Below are 15,861 nucleotides of genomic sequence, written 5' to 3' on the forward strand. Positions count from 1 at the left end.
TTTATTAAGACAGGAAAGACTGCAAGAGAACTGATTTGGGGATGAGGAGACTATACAGAGTTCAGTTTTGGAAATACTAAGTTTCAAATGCTTATTAGACAAATAGGCATAGATATATCTATATATGCCATCAGTACACAAATCATCAGTAAATAAATCCCACTTAAACTATGAAACTGCATGAGATCCCCAAGGAAAGAGTATATGTAAGAATGAGACACAAAAAGAGAGAAAAGAGCCAGTGTAATGGTTTAGCATGGTCTCTCCCTGTGGAGTGGCAGGGGTGAAACCTGACGGGATTAAGTTCAATAGAGATTAGAAAGAGATTCTGGAAAAGGTTTTCTCTCTCACTAGACATGAACAAAGACGCCAGGTCCCTGGATATGCTGGCTGCCATCTTGTAAACACAGGAGGGAATAAACCATGAGATATAAACTAACACTTTGAAAGATTATATGAAGAGATGGAACACACCAAGGATCTTGTTGACACTGAATTACTGAAGAAAACTACCCTATCTCTGGACTACAGTTATATAATCTAATAAATTATCTTCATCATAAAAACCAGAGGTCAGCACACTCCTGCAAGCCAAATCTGGCCTGCCACCTATTTTTGCACAATCATAGAGCTCAGAATAGTTTTTACATTTTTAAATGACTGAAAATAACTAAAATAATATTTTGTGACTCAAAAAATATATGAAATTCAAATTTTAGTGTCCATAAATAAAGTTTTATTAGTACGCAGTCATAACAGTAAATAAATTATTTACTGTATTTGTATTGCAATGGCAGAGTTCAGTAGTTGTAACAGAGATGGGATTAAGTTCAACAGATTAGAAAGAAATTCCGGAAAAGATGATGAATCTCCCTAAACCAAAATCCATGGAGTCCTGAATACACTGGCTATCTTGTAACCCAAGAGGGAATAAACCATAGGATATAAGTTAACACTTACTACCTGGTACTTTACAGAAAAAGTTTGCTAATCCCTTATATCAAGCAATTCTGAGTCAAATTTTCTGTTACTTGCAACCATAAAAATTCTAAATAATATACTCACCTACACTATGGCAGCACCAAACCACTCGATGATATTCAAAAAGGAAACATATTACAAGGCCTCTATCAATTTATGCTCTTTTCTCTGCATAAAATGTAGCTCCCTCCATTTGACTATATAATTAAATTATATCTAATATGTACTAACAGTGCTTGGTGTCTGGCAGAGTTGAACTGGACTCAATCTTTGAATTATTACTATTTATATGATTTTAGGAAAATTAATTAAATTATCTGAACCTTAGTTTCCTTATCTGTGAAATTATTATAATGCGCTATGTGGTTGTTATGAGAAACAAATGTAGTAATATTCACAAAGTATAGCATGACATCTGGCACAAAGCAAGCACATATTAAAAAATGGAATCTTCATCTATCATATTCATGATCAACAACAAGTACCTTTTACTGAAAGATGTCATTCCTCTTCCTACACAGACTTTCTGGATGCCTACCAGAAAGAACTGTTCTCTCTTCTGTGCTTCTTCAGCACGTTATTCATACAATAGTCCTGCCTCATCCTCAGGGTGTGCACTATGTTTTTTCCTATACAGATGCTCCTCACCTTACAACAGGGTTATGTCCTGATAAACCCATTGTAAGTAGAAGATATCATAAGCTGAAAATGCATATAATACAACTAACCTACAGAATACAGAGCTTAACCTACTCTAACTTAAATGTACTCATAACACTGACATTAGCCTACAGTTGGGCAAAATCATCTAACACAAATTTTTTTAAATTATAAAACTATCTTCTAATAAAGTGTTGACTATTTCATGCAATTCACTAAAGACTGTACTGAGAGTGAAAGAATATGCTTGTATGGGTACTCAAAGTACAGTTTCTACTATATATGTATCACTTTTACACCATCATAGTTGAAAGATCATTTAAATTCAACCACCCTAAGTTGAGAACCATTTACACATACATACCTATAGCAAAGTTTAATTTATGAATTATTTGATCCATGGATTTCTGGATCAGTCTATATGCAGCCAAGAGTGAGATCCACATGTATCCTCTTCAACATCCAGTTTCAACAGATAATACCAAAAATAAATAAACAAACAAATTAACTAAATAATAAATCATTTTCCTAAGACTAAAAGCTAGAACAGCCTCTGCCTTCTTCACATTAACCTATATCTCAGGGAAGCCACAGCTTCTCAAGTATGAGCTAGAGTTTTCAGGAACAGTACCAGATTTTATTTGCAAAGACACAAAAAGAAAAGTCACTTAGAGAAATCTAAAGAGTTCAGTGTAACTAGAACACAGAAAGTAGGGGCAAGAAGCAGGATATGAAACTAGAAAAATAGGCAGAGGCATAATCATAAAAAGCATAATCACAAAAGGCATAAACATTATTCATGATGATCAATTTGAACTTTATTCTGTAAGTGTAGGGAAGAAAATGAAGGGCATTATGCAAGGGAGGGGCATGATCTGACTGGTGTTTTCAAAAGACAACCTTGGCAAGTATATATTTAAGTCAGTGGTGGTGGGCCATGGCCTAAAAGTAAAGAGATCACTGCCATAAGCTCAGAGGAAAGGAAAGCCTAAATGCACTAACATTGAGAATATGAAGAAAAGAGTAGGCTTGTGAAATATTTAGGACACAGAATTGCAAAGACTGTACTCATTTGAAAGAGTCATTTCTAATCGCTGCCATCAATTTATTTTTCCTTTCTTCCTTAAATCCACTCCCATAAGGCTTTTGTCCCTATTATTTCAGATAATCCACAATTACCAAAATCTCCTACAAAGTCCATTGTTAAGTCCAACAGTTAGTTCTCAGTTTTATTTTTTGACTTGTCAACATTTGATGCAGTTAATCTTTCTTTCTTGAAGTTTTCTCATCACTTGATTTCCAAGATGTCACACTTTCCTGGTTTTGCTCCTGTCTCTAGGGCTCCTTCTGTCTCCTTGGTTTATTCTTTCTCATCTCCCCAATCTCTACAAGATAGAGTGCCCCGGGGCTCACTTTTTAATCTGTATTATTTGCTATATAGATTCCATTGGTTATCTCAAATAGACTCACGGCTTTATGTTTTATCATGCTGATGGTTCCCAAATTTGTATCTCTAGCCTGGACCTCATCCATGCAGTTCATATTTATGGAGCTGCCTACCCTACATTTCCCTCCCTCCCTCCCCATCCATGCAGTTCATATTTATGGAGTTGCCTACCCTACATTTCCTTCCCTCCTTCCCTCCCTTCCTTCCTTTCTTCCTTTTCTTCCTTTTTGAAACAAGGTCTTGCTCTGCTGCCCAGGCTGAAGTGCTGGGGCATGATCATGGCTCACTGAAGACTCAATTTTCCAGGCTCAAGACATCTGTCCACTTCAGCCTCCTGAGTAGGCACACACCACCAGGCCTGGCTAATTTTTATTCTGGGGGTTATGCTTAAGAACCCTTTAAGATGGGGTCTTGCGATGTTGCACAGGCTGGTCTCGAACTCCTGGGCTGAAGTGGTCCACACATCTCAGCCTTCCAAAGTGCTAGGCTTAGAAGTGTGAGCCACTGTGCCCAGCCTCATTTCCACTTTTATATCACACAGGTATCTCAAAATTTAACATGTCTTAACAGTCCTCCAGGAATCTGCTCCTCTCACAGTCTTCCTCATCTCTGTAAACAGTAACTCCCTTCTTTTGGTTGTATAAGCCAAAAACCGTGGAGTCATCCTTAACCCTTTTTTTCTCCTGTTGCCCATACAATCCAACAGTAAATCCTGTCAGCTATTCAGGATATACCCAAACTACTTCTCACCCTCTGCTACCACCACCCTGAGTCCAAGCCACCCTTATGACTAACCTAATTTCTCTGCTTCTGTCCCAGCCCAGCTTCAATCTATTCTCAATACTGCAACCAGAATGGCTCTGTTAAACACAAAATAGATCATGAAACTCTTCTCCTCAAAACCCTCCAAAGGTTTCTCATTGTAAGTAAAAGTCAAAGTCTTTAGATCAAGGCCCTGTATTACCTGGCCCCTATTACCTCTCTGACCTCATCTCCTACCACTCTTGCTCTCTGACTTTTCTGAAGCATGCTGGCTTTCCTCACTGTACTTTAAACACTCTAAGAATATACTCATATCAAGGCCTCTGTCTGAAATACTTCTCCCCCAGATGTCAGCATGACTTGTCCTGCCTCTCCTTTGGGTAGGTACGTAACTGTTCTCCGAACCATGCCTTTCCTCATCACTCTAAAATGGTACCCCACCACCACCATATACACACAGATATACATTTTTTAATTCTTCCTTGCTTTATTTTTCTCCTTAGTACTTATCACTAACATATTCTGTATTTTACCTATTCATCTTAATTCTTGTCATCTTCCCCCACTAGAATATAAATTCCATGAGAACAAATAATTTTGTGTTCAATGCTTTATTAGCCATTGCTAGAATAGTATCTGACACATAGAAGGTATTCAAAAAATAGCTGTTGAATTAATTTGCATGAGTAAAATGAGGGAAAGAAGGGAATTCTGGATGCCTCAGAATTCTTTGGGAATTTGAGAATTTCACTTGCTTGATTATAATGCCATTAAGAGAACAGAAAATGGAGGGTTGGGAAGGAGAAATAATATTCCATTTTACCAAGGGTTAAATTTAAAATCTGATTTACTCTCCTTATCTTTTATTTTAGGTTTAGCTGTACCTGTGCAGGTTTGCTACATAGGTAAACCTGTATCACAGGAGTTTGTTGTACAGATTATTTCATCATGCAGGAACCAAGGCTAGTACTCAATAGTTATTTTTTTCTGATCCTCTCCCTCCTCCCACCCTTCACCCTCAAGTAGGCCCCAGGGTCTGTCTGTTGTTTCCCTCTTTGTCTCCATGTGTACTCATTGCTTAGCTCCCACTTACAAGAGAGAACATGTAGTACTTGGTTTTCTGTTCCTGCATCAGTTTGCTGAGGATAATGGCCTCCAGCTCCAATGGAGCAGAATATAGAGCCCAGAAATAAGGCCGCACACATACAACCATCTGATCTTCAACAAAGCTTACAAAAACAAGCAATGGTGAAAAGACTCCCTATTCAATAAATGGTACTGGGATAATTGGCTAGCCATACGAAGAAGACTGAAACTGGACCCCTTCCTTATACCATATACAAAACTCAAATCAACATGGATTAAAGACTTAAATGTATAACCACCCTACTTAGCACCTCATTAATTCCAGGTCTAGAGCTAGACAGAGGGAAACACAAACAGTCAGAAGTGAAATTGTCTAACCCTTTTTGTTTTTTCAAAAACCAAATAAGGTGTTCTCAAACTGGAGTTCTGCAATAATTCTCAATTCTCAACCCAAATATTTATGTTTTACTTGATGGAGTTCAGGACATGATACCTCAAAATATGGCACCTTGGCATTTAACAGAACAGAAGCAGAAAGATCACTCTCACCCTCCCCTTGCACTTCTTCCTAAAGCAGACTCCTAAAACCTAGAAAGGATTTTTTAATCTTCTCCTAAAGCAGGTCATAAGACCCTCATTCAAGAGGTGTCCTGCCTATACCTGGAGGAAAGAAACATCTTTATCTCTGAAGACAGAGGCATACAGAAAAGAATCTTAATAAAAAGTCTTGCTAAGTTCCCCCACACCCCATCCCCAGTTTACTACCATAAAATTACACTTTTTTAAAACCCAATCACACTTCTTCACAGCTATCCACTTCTTCATCAAATCTAACATTAAAAGTATACAGATTTACCCATTTCTTCAGGTCTTCATTTCCTTATGAAGGCTCCAGTGCCACATAAAATTCATTAAGTAAATTTGTATGCTTTTTTCATTGTTAACAAATCTGTCTTTTGTTTTAGGGGTCTCCGTCATGAACCTAGTGATGAACGAAGAAAAGATATTTTTCTTCCTCTACATACTTTTAAATTCATTATTTCACTAGGAAGCCCCTATTCATTTATTTGTATATAAATTGGAAAAGTCTGTCTATATAACAACTGCCTTTTTGAAATATCCACTTGGATGTCTCAAATATACTTCAAACTCAAAATATTGAAATATGAAATTCTAAACTTCCTTTCATCCCTTCAAACCTGATCCTCTCCATCAGAGCTCCCCATCTCAATGAATTCATCACCAAATATTGTTGATTTTCTCTCCTAAATGTCTCTTGAATCCATCCACTTGTCTCTATCTCCAACCTGCATCCACTCCTATGTCCATTCTCTTCTCAATATATATCCACAAATAGCTGAGTAATCATTTAGAAATGCAAATCTAACAGTTACCTCACTTTATACTTAGAATGTTTAAACGTTCTCCCATCAGAAGATATAAAATTGAACATGATCTGTAAGGTTCTACTTTTCCAGCTTCATTTCTAATTGGATCTACTTTTGTTTTTCTAATATTGGCTTTCTTTCAGTTTCTGATCTCTATCTTCTGATGTCTAAAGCAGGCACCTGAAAAACAACTACTGTATACCTGAGGAGTAAGGAAGGATAAAAGAGTTTTCACCTAAAATCCCTGCCTTCGTATATGAGGAAGTAAAAATTTCAAAAGACATTAGTAATAGGCTATTGTTATTTTACGTCACATGGTTCACAAGAAACCTCTTACTCCCTATTTAGAATGACAGCTACTGATTGACTAAAAATCAGATCTCCCCCTCTCCATTTCACTTCCAAGAAAAAAACACAACCTCTGTTTTGAATGATAAATTTAAATATATAGACACTCACTGGAAAATCAAAGCAATACAAAGCCAAATAATCATATATTATGTAAATATTCCTCAAATTTGTTTTTTCAAATAAATTATACTTTATTCATCTCATTATGCCTAAAATCTTTACTGGTTATATATAAATGTTTTTTTAAAGTACTTAGCATAATACCATGCACTTGTGGGAACCTAATCTGTACTGTATTACTTGATTATAATAATAATGGCAATGAAACTAGAAATTTGAGATCAAAATATGTTAAATAATTTATTAAAGGCCGGGTATGGTGGCTCTCAGCACTTTGGGAGGCCAAGGCAGGTGGATCACCTGAGGTCAGGAGTTCGAGACCAGCCTGGCCAACACGATGAAACTCTGTCTATACAAAAATTAGCCAAGTGTTGTGGTGAGTGCCTATAATCTTAGCTACTCGGGAGGCTGCAACAGAAGAATCACTTGAATCCAAAAGATGGAGGATGCAGTGAGCTGAGATGGTGCCACTGCACTCCAGCAGCCTGGGCAACAAGAGTGAAACTCCATCTCAAAAAAAAAAAAAAAAAAGAGTTGGGTGTGGTGTGGCACACACTTGTAGTCCCAGCTACTTAGAAGGCTGAGGCAGGAGAATCACTTAAACCCAGGAGGCGGAGGTTGCAGTGAGCCAAGATCACACCACTGTACTCCAGCCTGGGCAACAGAGCGTGACTCTGTCTCAAAAAAAAAAAAAAAAGAATTTAGTAAAGATAACAGTGTTACCTTTGTATATGCAATATACAAAATTTAAAAACAATATTCCTTTCCCTAAACTTATCATTAGAAAAGTTCTTGAGTGTTACATTTTGTATTTTTCTCCCAAGGAACTAGGAAAAGTGAATACAATGATTAAGTAGTTGGATAATGGGAATCATTACGACCAAACAGAATACAGAAACATTTAATCAAAGAATAAAGAGAGAAGCCAGGCACGATCGTGTGTGCCTATAGTCCCAGCTACTTGGAAGGCTAATATGGGAAAATTACTTGAGCCCAGGAGTTCGAGACCAGCTTAAGCAATACAGTGAGACCCCCATCTCTACTTTCTAAAAATAATTTTTTAAATAAAAAGAATATGGAAAGAACTGAATAAAAGAACCCAGAAAAGACTCATATGCAAATATAACAGATTCTTAGTACATGAGAAAGCTGGGGTGATAAATCACTGGAGAAAGAAAAGGGTATTCAACAACAAATACAGTGGGGAAAATTGGCTTTCTCCACATGAGAAAAAAAAATTAGACCCTTTTCTCATACCATAATCCTCTTACCAAAACAATAAAAATAAAAAAAAAAGGAAAAAACCCCAAATGTATTAAAATATGGAAGTGAAAAAACAAAACTTCAAAGCTATTTCAAGAAATATAGAAGAATGTATTTGTGGTCTCTGAGTAAAGAAAGATTCCTGAAATAACATGTAGTATAACAAAGAATGATAGATTTGAATAAATTAAAATTTTAAACTTCTATTTAACAGAAGTTTGGAGTTTCAGTCCTAAAACCAAAGGCCATGTTTTAAGGCAGAGTACAGACTGACAGAGGTATCTGTTATAAATGTCACAGGCTAAGGATCAATCTAAAATAAGGGTCTGCAAACTTTTTCTATAAAGAGAGTAAATATTTTAGGCTTTGCAGACCATATGCTCTCTGTCATGACTACTCAACTCTGCCATTGTGGTGCAAAAGCAGGCACAGACAATATGTAAATAAATGAGTGCATCTGTATCCCACTAAAACTATTCAAGGACACTGAGATTTGAATTTTCTGTAATGTTCATAGGTTGTAACATTTTATTCTCCTTTAATTTTTTTCAGAATGATTGGAAAATAAATGGAAAAACCATCCTTAGCTCACAGGCCACACAAAAACAGGGGGCAGGCTGGATTTGGCCCATGGGCTACAGTTGCTGAACCTGTCCAGAATCCATAAAGAACTCCTATAAATCAGTAAGAAAAAGACAATCCAACAGAAAGATGTATAAAGGATATAAAGAGATTATTAACAAATGAGGAACTCTAAAGGCCTATAAAACATATGAAAAGATGTTCAACCTCACTAGAAATTAAGGAAACAAATTAAATCACTAGAACATTACCTTTCTCCTACCACACTGAGAAAAAGGAAGAAATCTGACTATATGACTACTGGATAGGAGGAAAAAAAAAGACTCTCAAACACTTCTAAGAATATAAATTGGTAAAGTGACAAAGTAGTGAAATCATGTAGTAAAAGTAATAATGCAAATAACCTACATTTGCAAGTCCATTTCTAGGCACAGTTCCTAGAAAAACTAACGTGCAAGTAAGGATATTCACTGGAACATTATTTGTGATCACACATACAAAAAACCAGAAAACTCAAATTCATATTAGGAGGGAAATGGATGGAAGAAATGGGCTCAGAAAATAGAATACTATACAATACATAAAAGAAACAAACTAGGTTTCTAACAAGAGCAGAAAAGCAAGCTGCAGAATGATATAGAGGAAATGATACCATCTATTATATTTTAAAACACACAATACTAAACTAAAAATCCTTCATGGATACATTTATACTGGGAATTTTCATCTCTGATAAAGGAGATTCAAACATTAATCTTTTTAAACCAAATTCTAAATCTGTCTGGTCTATATATTATCTATGTCTGTGTGCATCTGTGTTGGGATATAGTTAAAGCAAAGGCAACTAGTAAGAAACCAAGCCATGTTTTATTTGGAAAACTAATGGAAGGTACTTATTAGAAAAATCAGATCAACATTTAAGAAAATTCATTCTTACAGCAAAATAGAGAATGAACTAAAGGGTACTGAGATTGGAGACACAATAATTTAAGTGACATGAGATTCTGAAGAAATGAGAATGAAGAAGTAAAGAGAAGACAAAGGTCAGAAATACACGAAAGTTTTATCATCTGGACTTGATGACCGATAGATGTTGGCAGCCATTTTGGGGACAGAAAACTTAATATATTTTTCCAACTGCTTCCTGTATATACTTTTACTATGGGTATATAAAATTGCTTTTAGAACTGTACATCTGCATTAGTTGATGATGATAATGGTCATCAGCTACAGCTAAATGATTGAAAAGGGATTTTTGAAAACAAAACATCAGTTAAAGCAATTTTGAAAGATGTAGCAGAAAGGTTTTCTCTGCTTTGCAGTTTCTGCCAGAACATATATATAATGTATGCTTCTGAGGGCTAAAGATACTGTTGAATGCTAATACAGCTTAATCTTCAATTACTAGAGGAAAAGATGAGGAAAGAGTTCAAAATACACGAGTACAAGTCCCGACTCCACCATTTACTGTGTGACTTTGGTCAAGTCACTTAACTTCTTGCTCTCTGCCTCAGTTTTTTTCATCGTTAAATGAGTAAAATAATAGAATTTATTTCACAAGGTTGTGGAAATTAAATCAGCATAATTATGTACGGCTTTATATATGTATATATATGGGTTTATAATTATGTATGGGTTTATATATGTGTATGTGTGTGAATACTAAACACACACGTTTGTGATTATTATTTGTACATCAATTACTGGAAACCCATTAAGTGATGGGGCATTGTACTATGTGCTAGATGTGCTAGAGAACTGGCAATAACAAATTTACATTTTTGCCCTCTTAAAGTACATAGCCTTTACAATGTGAGAGATAGATATGTGACTGTATGTGCTGTCTTCAATCTACCTAATTAATTCCCGAAGCTATTTCTCAATCTAACCAAGCCTATCAACAATTTTCATGTCCATATAATCTTTCAACAATTGCTAAAAATCAACAGAAACAGGTTATGGTTATACAGAGAAAAGTCTTTTCTAAAATACAAATAGTTCTATGAACAGGTCTTTAATAGAAAAAAATAAAATAAAATACAGATCTATGGATGTTGTCACTTTATTTTCATTTTCATTTTTATCTCTAAGTTTTCTAGTTATTGTGTGTCTTCCATCCTTAATATAGGCTAGTCTAGAAGATTAAAAAATACATAAAACTCCCAGAAACTTATCTGTTAATTCCACCTCCCCATTCCAAGAATGTAACAAATTCTTCACTGTTAATTTCTTCTACCCTTAACCACACTGTGAATCTGAAAGATTCATAAACAATACCCTCAGAAACTACTTGGGTCTTAAAATTACAAAGACAATGATAGCTAAATAAATACTAACGAGATTTTTATTGCTTAGTTGAAAATGAATTAGTGTATTTGTAGTGTAAAACCTTTTGTTTTCATGCTGTAATCGAGTATTTTTAATAAAATGTTTATTGTCAAAAACAGCTCATACAACAGTCATTCCCTCATCATCTTTTTAACACTCTTTCAACAAAAGATATCTTAAATGCATCCAGCTCTCTATTGCAAATTTACAGTAGTAATCCTTGCCAGCCATTTTGTTTTCAGCTTGTAACACTTGCAGCCAGCTGCCTTCAGCCTGACTCTATTAGCATATTGGATAATTTAGAAAATAAGCACAGAAACAGAACCTACAAAATATAGTTGACTTTTATCAGATATATCTATTTTCTTTAATATGCTTTATTTTATGACGCTTCTTTACTTCCTTTCAATATTATTCATTCTCTTAATGTAAATGCTCACTCCTGCTCACAATAACTTTCCCTCTCTTAGATCCTATAATTGAAGTTGACCTATTATGGTTTAAATATAAGAATTTTCAAATTTTAGTAGAATAAACTACAGGCATATTTTAAATATTTTCTGTAAACGCAGAGAAAAGTTGCATATTTGGTACTATAATTTGCAACTATATTCCAGCAGACTATCTAGCCAAGAATAACAAACACATAAAAGCTAACATACATTATTCTCACATCTCAAGGGTATTTCTAATAGCTAGGAGACAGCAAACAATTCTCCACCTGTTCTGACTTGCAGTATCCTGCTGTTTGAGTGTCAATAACAATGTGCCCTCACCAAGCATCACTAAAGTCTTAGATGACAAATTATCTAATGCAATTTTAATATGATGGGAAAGGGTGGGACCAAAGAGTTAGTATGAGTGTCCTGTTCTTCAGAGCTCTTTTCCATCTCATCCATCTCCTTCCCCCAACAAGTCCCACTCATTCATATTTCATAAATGTTCTGAAATTATGTTATTCATTAACCCAGTCTATCAGTTAACATAAAACTCTTTTCAGAGAGCCTCTTGTAGTTCATTACAGAATACTACTTAGAAAGTTCATTAACTTGATAGAATATAACACTCCCTTTAAGTAACAACAAGCAAAGCAAAAAAATAAAAATAAAAAGAGGCTGAAAAAAAATGTTCAGTGATTAAGATTACTGAAGTGCTTTAGTGACTTCATTTTCTCTTCCAAACCCCTTCCCTTCTCCAAGGCATTTTTGTTTTTACGTGATACTAACCACTCAGGCTGCTGTAGAAGCCTCTGGTTAGAATGGATTTCGAGGCTGCTGTATCTTGTGAGGAACCAATCAGATTTCTTTGTTTCATCTGCAACATTCCATCAGGGTTATATAACATTTTAGATCCATGAAACATTTAAATAATATAGTATATTTCAATCTGTAGTTAGTTATTGTCACTAAACTTGACATAAAAAAATCTCATTCTTTTGAGTTATTTGATAAAATCAAAGAAACATAGTACAAATGAGAGATTTGTTTTTAATATTTTTTTCTTTTTGGGGAGAACACAGAACTTGCTTTGGCTATAAAAAAAGAGTTTCTGAAAATATACAATATGAGTACTATGGAGACTACTAGGATTAATGTTTACTCCTTATTATTTTTGTCTACAGTAAGGTGGGTAAGGTAATCCAACAAAGTGGCAGACAGCCAGCCATACAGTTGTTAATTCTTATCACACACAAAATGTCTTTAGCATGGAATAAAACATTATACATTTCTAAGCGCAGGCTGAATCCCTGGAAAATCTTTTAAAAGCACAGAAAAATTAAGTCAAGTATTTAAAATGTTTGGACAAATATTTTCTCAAATAAGAAAATCTGAACTCTGAATGTCATACTCCAATTTACTACCCACAACACTAACCAAAATAATATACCAGCAGCATTTTTAGCTATATGATTAGAATACTTGCATTACACTTGTAGTGGAACCATACACATATTCTCTCTCTCTCTGCCAGAGATAAATGCTGCATAACTTAAATACTGCTCTTCTGTGCTATTAATACAGCAACTCAGATATTAAAAAACATATTAAGCTGAAATCTGTGAATCTAGTAGTTTCTCTCTTTTTACAACTCAAAGGCATCCCACAGATGATAGTTACAAATCAGCACAGGATTAAAATAGTGCCCCCCAACACATGAAAAGCTGAATCTGCTGGGTGTGGCTTAAGTAAACATCTTGTCTCAACTGGACAGCTCCCCAGTAACACAGCCACAGAAACCCAAAATATGTGAGTACATAAGTAAAGTGCTTCTTGGGAGGGGGTGGGAAACTAAGCCTCCATGTTTCATCTATGCTTGATGCTCAATTGTTTCTATACTCTACTTCTGAAATGACAGTGCCTTGAGTCAATGCTGAACATTGTTCAAGAAACCAAGGACAGAGAAATGTTACTTGTCCTACTTCCTCTCCTTTATTTTATGCTCCCTGTGTACAACATGGCCGTTCTTACAAACATTTTGCTTTCATAGAAGAGGTAATCATTTAAATCATGACTATGTGCAATGCGAACTCACACTGCATTACAGTCATCAATAAAATATAAAGTGCCAACTCCAGGGTTCATTCTACTGATTTTCCATATCTCACCACAGAATGCGCTACTAATGTTTTCTGCTATTATAAAAAGAACAATATAGGGAAAGAGACATCGGCAGGAGCTGCAACAAATGTACAACAGAGAAAATATAAAAACTAGAAGTGCTTACTTTTTTAAAATCCAGTATTAATAGATATAACCTTCACAAACACCTATCTATATAGACACACACATTACACGTTTAGTATAAATATAAATGTTTAAAACTACCATGCATGCATCTAGTAATGTTATAAATACAATATACCTGAACATCTTTATATAGAGGGCATGAAGATTTTAGAACTACAACAGTTTCATTCTTACTGGCCAGAATCAAATATTAAAACAGCTGAAGACATCTGACATACTGAACCACATCCAAGGCTTTAATCTTGTTAACAATTTTCTCTCCTGTTCACTGTAGCAAACTCACCTCTGGATCATATTGACGGTTATTTTTTTCCCAAGCCCTGTACGTGCTGCACCATTTTGTTTGTCTTCTGGACAGTGGAGAAATCGGCAGAACAGCAGTGAAGGAGTGTACTGGAGTCAGCAGAGTCAGTGCCAGCCTCCTACTGCAGTCTGTATATTGAACGCACTCAAACCCACAGGTGCCTACGTAAAATCCTCCAGCTGCAGCCTGCAACTTAATGTTTCTTTCAGCAGTAAATCTGTATGCTACTTTCACTTTGCTTTAATCCAACAAAAGGACAGAATGCACAACAGTATGCCAGATGATTTTGCAAAAAATACTTATATAGACATTGTCTCTATTAAGTAGCCAAAAATAAATGAATTTTTTAATCATGAAGATTCAGAAGAACAATCACCAAAAGAGAAATGTATTTCTAACATTTCTAAAATTCTAAACTGATAATTTTTTCAAGAAAATTTAACATTAAAGACTAACACATGATATGTCTTAATTTTCTCACCTAAATAGCTTATGAAAGTAATTTTTTACACACCATAGGTATATCATGTATAAATGCATAAACAGGCTTTCTTCCCATACCTTTCATCAACAGATAATTCATTTATTAGGAGGAAATGTGGAACTTATCTGATAAAAAGCCAAAGTGAATCTAAATAAATCAATGCTCACTCAATAAATGACAGAGAAAACAAAAAAGAGAGGCTCACAGTCCTTTCACATAAACTTCAAACACATACACTCTTATCCACCAGAATTAAAAAATTGGAAGAAACCTTGAAAAAGACAACTCTAAAACTTTGATTTTTCAGATTAACAAATTAAGAACAGAGAGGTTAAGGCTAAAGTACCTTTCCCAAGGTCATAAAGCTATTCTATAGCAGAGCCTGGTCTTTTAAATACACCTTTTTAGTAAATACTTAATAACTACTGAAACTCACTCAAGATTAAACAGTAACCTGAATATTGCTATAACTATTGAAGTCTATAGTTTAAAAAAATTATGAAAAAGAAATATCCAAGCCCAAATAACTAAACAGGTGAATTCTACCAAACATTTAAAGAAATAACACAAATTCTACAATTTCTTCCAGAAAACAGAAGAGCAGAAAATACTCCCAACTCATTTTATGAAGACAGAATTACTCAAATGTCAAACCAGATAAAGACATTACCAAAAAAGAATACTACACACCAAAATCCCTTTAGGAACATAGAAACAAAGATCCTCAACAAAATATTAGAAAATAAAATCCAGTAATGTAGAAAAAGAACAACAAACTATGAGTGGGTGGGGTTTATCCTGGAAATGCTAGACTAGTTTAGTATTTGAAAATCATTCAGTGTAATCTATCATACTAATGGTTCAAAGAAGAAAAATCACATGATCTTATTACTTGATTAGAGAAAAAGTATTTTTTTAAAAAAATTAGCACTTGAAGAAAACTAGAAAACTAGGAATACAGGGGAACTACTTCAACTTGATAAAGAACATCCATAAAATAGCTACAGCTAGCATCATATTTATTCGTCAAAAACAACATTTCCCCCCTACCAACGCTCAGGAAACAAAGCAAGAACACCACTCCCACCACTCTTAGCCATCATTGTACTAGAAGTGCTAGCCAGTGCCATAAAATGAGAAAAATAAAGAGCATACATACTGGAAAGGAACAAGTAAAACTCTCGCTATTATCAAAAGACATTATTGTCCACTTAAAAGATTCAAAGGAACCTACTAAAAAACAAAAACAAAAAACATCTATTAGAAGTAATAAGTTAGTTTGGCAAAGTTATACGATACAAAGTAAAAAAAAAAAAAATCATATACCTATGTTTTATTTTATTTTTTGAGATGGAGTC

The 15,861-nt window shown here is 34.8% G+C and overlaps 1 protein-coding gene across 7 annotated transcripts in view; it reads right to left on the reverse strand.

Moving 5' to 3' along the window:
- Nucleotides 1–15,861, reverse strand: part of TANC2 (tetratricopeptide repeat, ankyrin repeat and coiled-coil containing 2) — a 478,761-nt gene that overhangs the window by 382,420 nt on the left and 80,480 nt on the right. Inside the window, exon 1 of one of the 7 annotated variants that reach the window (XM_008012169.3) lies at nt 13,999–14,334. The exons of the other annotated variants lie outside the window; for them this stretch is intronic. The gene's annotated coding sequence lies outside the window, so the exon portion shown is untranslated. Of the gene's footprint in view, nt 1–13,998; nt 14,335–15,861 lie in introns of those variants that run through there. 7 annotated transcript variants of the gene reach the window in all.

Source organism: Chlorocebus sabaeus, chromosome 16, assembly GCF_047675955.1.
Source record: "Chlorocebus sabaeus isolate Y175 chromosome 16, mChlSab1.0.hap1, whole genome shotgun sequence".
In the NCBI taxonomy this organism is placed as follows: Eukaryota; Metazoa; Chordata; class Mammalia; order Primates; family Cercopithecidae; genus Chlorocebus; species Chlorocebus sabaeus.